Genomic DNA, 13,334 nt, shown 5'->3' with positions numbered 1-13,334 from the left:
ATAATGATAAAAATATACATACATATATATATATATGAGGTTCCTTGAAAAACTGAAAGCAAAACTTCCCTATGATTCATCTATGCCACCTAAATGAGCTGATATATATATATATATGTATGTATATATATTTGTGTATATATATATATATATATATATATATATATATATATATATGATAGAGGGAAAACAGAACATTCAAAGATCTCAAGAAACTTAACATTAAAAAAGCAAACAACGCAATCAAAAATTCATTCAGGAAATTAAACAGAATTCTCAAAAAAAGAATTACAAATGGCTAATAAACATTTAAGAAAGTATTAAACATCATTGGCCTACAGATGTGAATTTAGAGTTTTTTTATGATTCAATCTCAATTCAGTTAGATGAATATTACTAAAAAAATAATAGCAAATGTTGAAGATGTTATAGAAAAGGAGAATCCTTACTCCTTATCAGTGGGAACATAGACCTGTGCCACCCGTTTAGAAATCAATATACTGTTCCTTGAAAAGCTAAAAGTAAAACTTCCCTATGATCCATCTATGCCATTCTTGAATAGGTACCTAAATGACCTGACATACTAATTCATGGATCTATTTAAAATATCTAGGTAAAATAATCAGCCTAGATGTACATCAACTAATGAATGGAGAATTAAAAGCAGTATATATGCATAATGTATTTTTTACATCCATAAAATTCAAATGACTTTGAAGAAAAGTTGATGGGAATGGAAAATATTATACTGAATGAAGTAACTAGGCTCACAAAGACAAATGAATCCAGACCCATGCTTCAGATTTAGATTTTGTAAATTTAAATTTGAGTGTATTTACAGAAACCAATGAACAAGAATGAAGGCATATGGGAGGGTGAGTTAAATGGAGGATATTGACCTGGTCAAAAGTCTATGTCTGGGAAAGATGTGAATCCAAGTCGTGAGTACACTACCATTACTCCCTAACTACCATTACTCTCTAAATGGATATGTTGTCAAACTGTCTTCAAGGTATGTATTTATGTAGTAGTGAAACTCTCAGTCTGTGGCAGTGAATTTGAGTTTTTGCAGAGGATGATGGTTAATAAATAGGTTTACATGTGGTCAAAGTGTTGAATAAGGGATTAAGAAAGAAAGAAAAAAAGATATAAGAGGGTAATAAGGAAATAAATACATTCATAATACACTTCATACAATTGTGGAACCATCAACAATGAAAGAATAATCATATGCAAAAATGAGAATTAATAAGGCAAGTTTGTCCATTAGTAACTGTAAAGACATAGCTCATTTTATCTGAAATAATACTGACAATGCACGGTCAGAATGGTAATCTAGTAACCCAATTTTAGATATTTTTAAACAATGTTATGACAACCATTATAAAAGCATAATATTAGGACCATCAGGCTCTAAAAAACTTGAAAACTTTTATCAATTAAGTATATTGTGAAACAGTAGGATCTTATATAACCAGAGTTGTGAATCAAATTTCATTCAAAAAATGTAAAGGTAAATGCTCAATAACATTTATGAAAGAACTTTAAGATTTTTGTATCCTGGTAATTCCTTGTATTTTCTGTTCTTAAAGAGTTTGGTACCTTGAGGAAACTAAATCTCAATAAAAAATATTGAGATTATTTTTATCTTGTATCATGTCATACAATAAGTTTATTTTAGGTTAATCAAGCTGGAGATACTACCTATTGAAATTGTCTTTATGGTTCTGGGGTTTATGCCTAGGGCCTAAAGCAAGGCAACCATCCTCCTTCCCTCAGTCCTTCCTTTTTCCCTCCCTCACTTTCCACTCCCTTGCTCCCTGACTCCTTCCTTGTTCCTCCTCCTCCTCCTCCTCCTCCTCCTCCTCCTCCTCCTCCTCCTCCTTTGCTACTCCTTCTTTCTTCTTTTTTTCTTTATTTAGCTTGGCACATCCTCATAGGAACATGAATAAGGGATTGTTTCTTCTTTTAAAAATTTGAGAATCCTATATAATATAATGTAATTAAGTCATTTATACTCTTCTCCCACATATTTCCTCTTAAATTTATGGCCTCCTATTTAACTATTGTTACTGCACGTGTGCACACAGTTATTGTCATGTGAGTATGACTTAAGACTGAGCACTTGGCATTGGATAATTTATCGGGGTGCTTGTCACAATAGAAGACTTATTCTTTCTCTCTCAGTAATCATTAATTCCCTGTAGCTCTTCAACTAAGCATAAAACCCTAAGAAAATTTCACCATCCATATTGAACCTGTACAGTAAAACAAAGATATGCCTTTGTAAACTGTGTGGTATCTGAAATTAGTGATGAGCATTTATCACTGAAACATTGAGTGAATTATTCATATAAAGTACAGACTAAGAGTATCTTAATTTAATGAATAAGTATGAGCCTCAACTACATTAGAGTTTTCTTGCTTAACTTTAATTTTATTTAAATTATTACCAGGTGCTTATTGCCTTGTGGTATTCCTTGTGGGATTATGTGGGGGTGATCCTAATCTGCCATCTTCATCTTTTTCAATAGTGATTTGTAAAATCAGTTACAGTTGCCATATTTTATTTCACATGAGAATATGATATGCCAGTTACAAAACAGGCAAATGTCGTTGAGGTTGTAGAAAATTAACAGTTAGTGTTCAAAGCAAAAAGACAGAGTAGATACTGGTGCAGAAAGGTCATACTGAAGACCCAATAAGGGGTTAAAAACACAGATACAGACCTGCCAAAGAGTAGAGCTTCCAGGCACAAATCCACTTGGCAGGAAGTTTTAAATGTCAGTTTCGAGTATCATCTTGAAGTGGACCATGTATCCTGGGCAGGAGAAATTATGCTTGACCTGAGACCCAGGCAGAGTCACATGTTCATCCTCAGGTGATCTTCCCGAAAAAGTTCCCTAACAAATGACTGTTTGACCACAGGCTATGGAATATGTTGTAGGTCAATTCTTCTTTTTATAGTCTTGTGTAAGGGAATTTTACTTGGTTATTGATCAGTTCACATTCTAGAATTTCAGATATGACTTGAAATATTCAGAGACAGAATTTTTATGGAAATGATATTACTCCTGTGGTATACTGGCAAATTATGGTTATATTTTTTTTTATAAAAAATGCAGTAGAATCAGAAGATGGGACTACATGAGATTTAAAAAGTTTATATACAGCAAAACACTCTACCAATAGACAAAAATGATCAAGAATGGTGGAAAAATTTTTATTAAGCTATACTTCATATGGTAGGGGCTAATATTCAGAATTTAAAAATAATAAGAATAATTAAACACCAAAGAAACAAAATTGACAGTGGACAAAAGGGCTGATGAAATAAATAGATATTCTCAATGTTCAAACAAATCAAAATTACTATGAGATACCATCTCACTCTAGTCAGAATGGCTATCTTAAGAAATTTGGCTTTCTTCAGATTCTGTTGTTATATCTCTCTTTTCATTACTGATTTTGTCAATTTGAATACTGTCTCTGTGACCTCTGGTTATTCTGGCTAAGAGTTTATCTATCTTGTTGACTTTCTCAAAGAACCAGCTTCTGGTTTTGTTAACTCTCTGTATAGTTCCTTTTGTTTCCATTGTTTGGTTTCAGCCCTGATTTTGATTCTTTTCTGCTGTCTACTCCTCTTGGGTATATTTTTGTTGTTGTTGTTCTAGAGCTTTCAGGTGTGCTCTTAAGCTGGTAGTGTGCTCCCTCCAGTTTTTTGAAGGCACTTAGAGCTGAGTTTTCCTAACAGAAACTAAGAAAATTCAAAAAATCATCAGATCCTGCTAGGAAAGACTATATTCAACAAAACTGGAAAATCTGGTGAAATGGACCATTTTGTAGACAGATACCAAATACCAAAGTTAAATCAGGATCAGATAAACCATCTAAACAGTCCCAAAACCCCTAAAAAAATAGAACCAGTCATTAAAAGTCTTCCCAACCAAAAAAAAGCCAAGGACCAGAGGAGTTTAGTGCAGAATTCTATCAAACCTTCAAAGAAGACCTAATACCAATACTCTTCCAACTATCCCACAAAATAGAAACAGAAGGGACACTACCCATTTCATTCTATGAAGCTCCAGTTACACTGTGTATTCTCCTTTGGAGATGGAATGGTTTCTGTCTAATCAGGAACTTGTCACAATTTCCTTTCATTAAGGACTTCATAAGAGATTTTTTTCCTACTTCTATCATGTTTAATGTTCCATATAGATTTTAAAAACTGGTTGAGTGCATATTACTTTTAGCTTAAGAAGATATTATGTACATTCAAGAGGCACTTAACTATTATAAATTACTTTGATGACTTAAAAAAATTAGCAAAAAAATATAGCAGAGCATATAGGGAAAGGACCATCCTTGTTTACTGCTTGTAGAATTCCAATTTAATAAAGCTAGTGTGGAAATTAACTTGTCAATACTTCAAAAAATTAAAAATAGAACTGCTATGTGATTGAGCTGTACCACTCATGGGCATGTACCTCAACAGTCCCCTAAATTACCCCAGAAATAGTTGTACCTCTATGTTTATTACCACTCCATTCACAATAGCAAAACAATGAAATGAGCCTAGATGTCCATCAGCTGCTGAGTGGATAATAAAAATATAGTGCAATATACATCATGAAGTATTATTCAACAATAAAGAAAAGTGAAATAATGAAATGTGCAGGAAAATGCATGGGCATAGACAGCATAATGTTAAGTGATGTGATCCAAAGTCAGAAAGAAACAAATCCCAACATATTCTCCCGCAAGTCTATTGCTAGCCCATAATATATACATCCATAGATGTAAATGAGCATACACATAAGTAACGTCTAAAAACTTAGAAAGGAGATCTATGTAGGTGATGAGAAAGAATAGAATATACTCAAAAGTATATATGAATTATAAAAGTGTATAAAGCTATTTGCCCCTAATTTAAATTCCATTAGTCATCATCAATGGTGGATTGTGAGTTTAGCTTTCTGGGTATTTATGCAGTAACTATTTTTCACATTCGAAAGAATGCAGCATGCATTATTATTTTAAGAAAGTGACTGAAAGTTTGATTTTCTTTTTAATTTCACTGTCCATTAATGCAATAGAAATTAGGCTCATGAGTCATAAAAGAATATATAAAGCTATTTCTCCTAATTTCAACTCCATTTTAGTCACCCACTCCATGATGGATAATGTGAATTCAGCTTTACTGAGTTACTGAGTATATTTGACACATTGCTCCATTTAGAACAAATGGTTTCTTTTCAATATGTTCCAAGGTGATGTTTTTTTAACTTTGAAATTTCCCCATTTTGTGTTCTGTTTAAAACCATATCAAGTCATTCTATTACCATATTATTTAATATGTAAGTTTTATCGCTATATATAAAGTATGGCTAAAAGTTTCCAGTAATTTTGAACATGTCTCAGTTTACTTTCTGTGTTGTGTTTAAGATGTATACAAGGAAACTTCTGGTTTATTCATTTGAAGAAAACAAGACAACATTCAATCCGAAAGCTTCTATTCAACACAGAGTACTTCAGTACATGATAGTGTTCCCTGTCACAATTGATATCGGGAGCCAAAAGTTTCTCTAGTGAGAAAACCCACCCATTATTTTTTATACATGACGCATTGCAGAAGGTGGTGGCACATGTCTTAAGGATATAGAATCCAAATACAATTTCCAATAAGAAAGCTGCATTACTAATTTTCCATCTCTGTGACAAAAATACCAGAGACAATGGGAGAAAGGATTTACTTGTCTCATGGTTTGAGAGATTTCATTACATGTCAGCTTTCTTTTTTACTTGTAAGCTGTGGTGAGGCAGAACATCATGTCAGGGATCATGAGTTGGAACAAAACCTTTCATCTTATGTTCAGGAAATAGAAAAAGACAAGAGGGAGCCAGGGACAGAGCATTCCTTCAAAGGCATGCCCTCAAGTGACTTTCTTCTCCAACAAAACATTCCCTTCTGATATCTCAGTCAATTATAACTTATGAATAAATGAATTCATGAATTTAGTTCATAAAATCAATTAATGCAGTAAGCATCCTCATTTTCCTCACATTTTTAATATGTTCATAAATTGGAGATCAAACATCCACTATATGAGAATATCTGGAAGATGCTGGCCCCACAGATTCATGTATATATCAAAATTCAAAATACATATAGCCATTCAAGAGTTCTAAAGTCTTAATCATCCTGTATTTCTTACAATTCAATGAATTTTCTTTTCAAAGTAAGCTACGAGCTTTCACTGTAAAAAGTGCCTTGGGGTGAAAGGCTCATTTTCAAGAGGAAGAACAGAAAGCAAGAGAGTAAGAACAATGAAAGAATAGAACCTCATAAGAAAATATCAAATTCTGTGTGTCCACACTCAGTACTCTGACCACATCGCATTGTGATGTGAACTTTCAAGTCCTGCAAATCTCCTTGGCAGCTGCAGCAGATATGATCTACTTCTTACCCTGGCTCTGTTCATGACCTGTGGTTCTCCTCACTAGATATTCCACGTCTATTATATCTATATAGCTCTTGTATAACATTTTAGCATTAGCTTCATTTTCACTGTTTAGTAGATCATTCTTCAGAGAGCTATCTTCATGAATTTTGATCAAACTGGCCACATTGTAAAAGTATGGCAGAAGCTTGCATGTCTCTACAAGTCCATCTTTGCACCTGAGAAACTACCATTATCATACAGATGGCATGAATGTCTACTAATGACTTCAGCAGTATCTGTGCCCTCTTCAATCATTGCCATAGTAGCCACTGAGAACCAAAACAGCTAATTTTGCAAATGTGTTGTTCTTTGAGCGAGGCACTCTGGACATATCTTCTTTAAAAATCAGTGTATTCGAATAATTCTACATTTTTACATAGTTTACCTTGCTCTGGGTATGGTCTGGTCAATTCCTGAGATACCTTCAAAGGCAGGCACTTTTACTATTATTTCAAAATAAATTTCTTTGTTTGTGTTTGTTTTCTTTTTTCTTTTCCTTCCTTCCTTCCTTCCTTCCTTCCTTCCTTCCTTCCTTCCTTCCTTCCTCCCTTCCTTCCTTCTATTTTTCCTTTCTTCTTTTCTTCTTTCCTTCTTTCCTCCCTCTCTTCCTCCTTCCCTCCCTCTCTCTTTTGTTCTTTCCCTCCCTCCCTCCCTTCCTCCCTCCCTCCCTCCCTCCCTCCCTCCCTCCCTTCCTTCCTCTCTTCCTTCCTTCCTTCCTTCTGTTTTTTCTTCTTGTATGTCATTCTTTTTTGTTTCTTTCCTTCCTTTCCCTCTCCTCATTCTCTTCCTCCTCCTTCACTTAATAGGCAGGAAAGAGATCTCTTAAGTTTCAACTGTTGACCTGCATGTTAGATGTGTGCTATCTCTCATCACAGAAAACAGTTATAACTGCAAGTAGGATAATCTTGTACTGCAGAGTAAATAAAATGAACATATATGTGTAAGTAAAATGTACACACACACAGACCCTTCCCACATTTATATATATAAATCTTAAATACTTAATATATTATATATATTATATAATATACTTAATACTTAATATATATATATATATTTAAATATATACATTAAGTATATATACTTAAGTATATATTTAAATATTTTAGAGTATATATATATATATATGTGTGTGTGTGTGTGTGTGTTTTGTGTGTGTGTGTGTTTTGTGTGTGTACATTTTACTTACACATATATGTTCATTTTATTTATAAGTATATATATATATATATATATATATATATATATATTTCAAAAAGTATGCCAGTGACCATTTTATTTATTTTATTTATTTTTTAATAAAATTGTAGATACTCTACCAATTGTTGGCAGGGAGTATATTAACTTAAATGAATTTTTTTCATAAACTGTACTACCAGTTATTGAATGAAAGTTATTCTTATCTCAGCTTCAGCATCTTTAGTCTTCTGGTCCACTTGCATGACAATAAGTACTATAGCAATAGTTCTGTGTTGTTCTATTTTAATAACTAAGTTTTAATAATTAAATTCAGTAACACTGATTTCACATTATACTTCACAAAATAATACGTATATTACAGGTATCACATGATGTAACATAAATGCTATACAACAGCTTAAAAAAATGAAGAAATCATGGAATATAGAGTTGTCACTGAAATCACATGTAGAGAAAGTTGCTGGAACAGAAGGCTGATGATTGTCACGAAATGAAAGATAAATTCAGCCACAGTAATGCTAAGGCACAAATCAATCAGTCACACATCCACATAACAAGTACTTTTGATTGACAGTTTGGAATGTCTTCCTGAAGCTGATCATATACCATTGACAAGAGATATCATATTTGAGGTGCAACCTAGAAATAGTAAGTTCTTTCTCTGGTGCTTCCCGCAGGAGAATCTCCTGAGAAGTGACTGAGTTGACTGCTGTGATGTCATCATCTATTATTACTACTTCCTTTATAATCGTATGGAGGAAAGTTATGTTTGATTAGCTCATGAGTCTAGTGTTACTGATATTTTGAATAATCACAAATAGAATCTTTAATTATCATGAAAAAGTAATCAGCTTGTCTTTTGATATGCTGGTAGGTAGACGCTGGCTCATTACTTGTTTAAATGTGATACGGAGTTGCTCTACTTTAACCCTTCTGCTAATAATGGAGTAACTCATTAAAAATTCCTTTTTCCCCAAGTATAGAACTCAAGAGTAGTGCATAACTGAAAAGCTGCTATTCTCTTCAGCACTGACCAGCTCAGATCAGAGCACAGCCTGTTCTCTCCAATCTACCTTGTGACTCTGACAGCAGAAGTGCACTGACTCTCTGGCCAGAGGAAACACACATTGTTTTTCCTACATGGTGCATTACGGAGATTACCGGTGAAAGATCCGTGGAAGCATATTCCAAACCTAATGGCCAAAAATAAGAACAATGTTTTTCTTAGATGATAATAAATTGTCCTGCTCAGGTTAGCACAGCCAATCTCAATCCAAATCAGAATATTACAACTGCAGTGGAAGGAAGCACATGGTATGTAGTCTTTAAATGATATGCTAGTTTGAGTATGAATTTCATGTACATGTCTTTATGTTATTTTGCCAATGCAGCTGAGTTTGTATTTCATGTTATAACGGTATGTTTGTTGAAATCCATAAACTTGTTTGCTTATGGTTAGTGGAAGACATTGATTGTTATTTTGAATGGAATTAAATGATAGTCAGAAATTATTTGGCTGCACATGAAAATAACTAAACATGCTCATATCTGAATATCTATATCATGTAACAAAGTAATTGGTTAAGGAAAATGTATCAATGACAGTTGCATAACTTATAAAATTGTTATTAGATTTAAAAATTCTCTCTCAACAATTTACATATAAATATATATCATCAATAAACCAGAAGCCTGCAATATGATTAAAATGATGTTGCCATTAAAACATATGTAATTTTTATGAAAATAATGCTACATGCATGATATTATATATGATTCTTTTTTTTAAAGATGCTTAGATTATTTTCTTTAATAGCCAGTTCCTCATGAGAATAAGACTCTTCCCTTTGTAAGTGGTGTGACTACTAAAGTCATTCATCATGAGCCCTTGATGTCTGTTGATTGACATGATGCTGCTTTCTAGCCCTGTGGTCAAGTATAACACAGAAGGATGTAATGTTACATTATAGTACAATATGGGCATTGGATTTGCAGAGTGAACTTTCAGTTTTTGATTACAAATCTCCATAGTCCTTTGTTTGTATCATAACAGGGTTAATTTGTTTGAAAAATTGGATCACTTCAAATAGTCTTCAGTGGTGATTTTGATTTTACTTGTTGAATTTCAGTGAAACCACGATAAATACAATTCTCATTAGCAAACCGTGCCAGCAGTATAATCAGATATATTGACCTTATCTCTGTGTTACAAGTTATTTCTTTTCATCAGCTTTATGGCACCAAAATGTTTTTGATTTAACTTGGTAAACACGACAATGACAACCATAGTTTTATGTTCCCTACAAATTTTGATTGCTAAATTAATAACTTGTCACATGTTACAGTTCACACAATGACATATGGATTACAGACCAGCAACTAAATGAAAGAAGCAGCATGAGATAAAAAGTGTCAATATTGAAAGCAAACTCAGAGAGCAAATTCTGGTGTGGAAGGTTAATGTTAATGGCTGAGTGAATGATTAAGAAACCTATCCCAGCACTGCCAAGACACAGAGCATTTATGCACTGGATCACAGGGCAGGTAGTTTTGAGTATTAGTTGATGTGTTATCCTGAGGTGGCACGCAGCACTGGCAGGTGAATCCACACTTAAACTGAAATCAGAGAATGAATGTAACTATTCTTGTGGATCCACCTGAGTAATTCCCTGACAAATGACTGTGTGATGCATAGGAAGTTGTCTTGGAGTGCCCTTGCTTATAATCTTTAGTTATGGGAGACAGAGCTGGTGTTCTATTAGTTCATGTGTCTGATACTTCTGGAAGATCCATGGGTGGACATTTTATTGGAACTAATAAATTATTTACCAGTTGATGTTTACTTATGTAAACATGGAATTCTACTTTGACATTTACACTCAAAGTGCAGTACACCATGCCAAAATTCTGTCAATCAAATCACCCAGGCAAAGCATAGCCTGAATGTTACTATTCTATAGAACAGAGTGGGTCCTGGAATATGGTACAGCCTTTTCTTCGTGCATATTTAAAGAAATTCTATAAAATCTAACTTTGATAATTAAAAAGAAAAAGAAAAAAATGGGCCACAGGGAATGATTTATTAAAAGTTTTAGTAGAAATGATAACTTTTATACACATCATTTAAGTTACAAAACGTGTGAAGAAAGTACTCAAAACAAAGCTTTACTGTGTCAAGCATAGGTGAAGGTTGCAACTTTTATGGCTTACATTTCTGATAAATATGCTGGACACTAAAGAAATAAGCACACTTTATTCATTTTTATGTATGCATGTGGGACTGATTATGTATGCACCATGTATGTTCTGGAGCCCATGAAGGTCAGATAATGGCACTGGATTCCCTAGAATTGGAGTTACAGGCAAATGTAAGCTGCCTGGGTCCTCTAAAAGAGCAGTAATCACTTTGACCACTGAGTTATCTCTTCAGGCTCAAGAAATATACATTTAAAAATCCATTAATTTGATACATACTTGTAAATGCATGTAGATGTAAAGACAAAATATTTTGCACAGAACACTTAAGAAAAACAAGAGAAGCAGGATGTCCCCAGAATATATTAAAACTGGTGAAAGAAAATTATATTTATAATTCCATTTATGTAAAATATTTTAAACAATGAGAGTAAAGAAAAATAGAGTCCTCTTTAGATAACCAAGTAACAAAGTAACACAATTTGTCTGAGGAAACAGTCACTCAAATCACCCAGGCAAAGCATAGCCTGAATGTTATTATTCTATAGAACAGAGTGGGTCCTGGAATATGGTACAGCCTTTTCTTCGTGCATATTTACAGAAATTCTATAATATCATATCAAATAATATCATAAAGTGTTTTAAATGTCCAGAGAAACTGTAGATAGAATTTCTGAACTATTACATACATAAGTAAAAAGCAAAACAGAAAGCTTATAGGCAAATCTACATTATTTTTTCCTATTTCAAAAGATACTGTCTTTCAGTATTAAATATGAGGATGATTTAAGAATGAACAAGGTAACTATAAACTTAGAAGAAATGTTCATTTGTTCTAATGTCATTTTATTTTCTCTGGCAAATAGCCTCAATGTTTTTTGCACTTTGAAATCTGTGTGATGTAATTTCCACTAAAAGAATAGAGTCAGGTTACATAATTTCTATTATGGCAAAAAGGAAATTATAGTGATAAAAAATGTATAAGTACGCAAGACATTAAACAAATTAACAATTCATTAAGAATGTGTATTTAAAAGGAATTATATACTAATAGTTTAATCCATTATAAAAAAATTGTATTAAAAGCACAAGCATTTTCAGGTATGATTAAAAACATTAATAAAAACAATTGATAAAAATAAAAGGCTATAACGAAAATTCCACATGCAAACTGTGACCCTCCAAAAATAATAAAACGTATATAATATACAATTTTTACACAAAATAATTAGAGACCAAGTAAATAGCCAAGGTAAATATTACATATTTCAAAATATTTTACACTTCCTAGAAACTCAGGGATGGAGAGATGGCTCCGAGGTTTAAATCACTGCTTGTTTTTCTAGAGGTCCTCAGTTCAATTCCTAGCACTCACATGTCAACTTATAACTGTCTATAATGTGATCTGACACACGCTTCTGATGTACAGACATACATACTGACAAAACACTCATATACATAAACTAAAAAAAAGGAAACAACAAAAAGTACCCATAGAAACTCAACAATTTCAAAATCTTTATATCATTTTCTTTTAATTAGACATTTTCTTTATTTACATTTCAAATGATATTCTCTTTCCTGCTCCCAACCCCCCCTATAACCTCCCTGCTTCTATGAGAGTGTTCACCCACCCACCCACCCACCCACCCACTCCCGCCTCACTACCCTGGCATTTACCTACACTGGCGCATCGAACTTTCACAGGACTAAGGGCCTCTCCTCCCATTGATGCCAGACAAGGCCATCCTCTGCTACGTATGTGGCTGGAGATGTGGGTCACTCCATGTGTACTCTTTGGTTGGTGGTTTAGTCCCTGAGAGCTCTGGGTTATCTGGTTGGTTGATGTTGTTTTGTCTACGGGGTTGCCAACCCCTTCAGCTCCTTTAATCATTCCTCTAACTCCTCTAGTGGTGACACCATGCTCAGACCAATGGTTGCCTGTGAGCATCAGCCTCTGTATTTGTCAGGCTCTGGCAGAGCCTCTCAGGAGACAGCTATATCAGGCTCCTGTCAACATGGACTTCTTGGCATCCACAATAGTGTTTGGGTTTGGTGATTGTCTATGGGATAGATACCTAGGTGTAGCAGTCTCTGGATGACATTTTCTTCAGTCTCTGCTCCATGCTTTGTTTCTGTATTTCCTCCCCTGAGGATTACTTTGCCCTTCCTTCCTTCTTGTAGTCTGTGAATTGTATCTTGGGTATTCCAAGATATTGGGCTAATACCCACTTATCAGTGAGTGCATACAATGTATGTTCTTTTGTGATTGGGTCACCTCACTCAGGATGATATTTTCTAGTTCCATCCATTTGCCTAAGAATTTCATGAATTCATTGTTTTTAATAGCTGAGTAGTATTGTAGTATTCCATTGTGTAAATGTACCACATTTTCTGTATTCACTCCTCTGTTGAAGGACATCTGAATTCTTTTCA

The 13,334-nt window shown here is 33.8% G+C and overlaps 1 protein-coding gene across 1 annotated transcript in view; it reads left to right on the top strand.

Annotated features, from left to right (window-relative positions):
• The first annotated feature begins 8,902 nt into the window (after positions 1 to 8,902).
• The window catches only part of LOC114612371 (alpha-amylase 1), a 17,495-nt gene continuing 13,063 nt past the window's right edge, over positions 8,903 to 13,334 (top strand). The window contains exon 1 of the mRNA XM_028757330.1: positions 8,903 to 9,017. The gene's annotated coding sequence lies outside the window, so the exon portion shown is untranslated. The remainder of the gene's footprint in view (positions 9,018 to 13,334) is intronic.

Source organism: Grammomys surdaster, unplaced genomic scaffold (assembly GCF_004785775.1).
Source record: "Grammomys surdaster isolate TR1022 unplaced genomic scaffold, NIH_TR_1.0 126158, whole genome shotgun sequence".
NCBI lineage: Eukaryota > Metazoa > Chordata > Mammalia > Rodentia > Muridae > Grammomys > Grammomys surdaster.
Note: the sequence above shows the minus strand (reverse complement) of the source record. Positions and strands in the feature narration are given on the sequence as shown.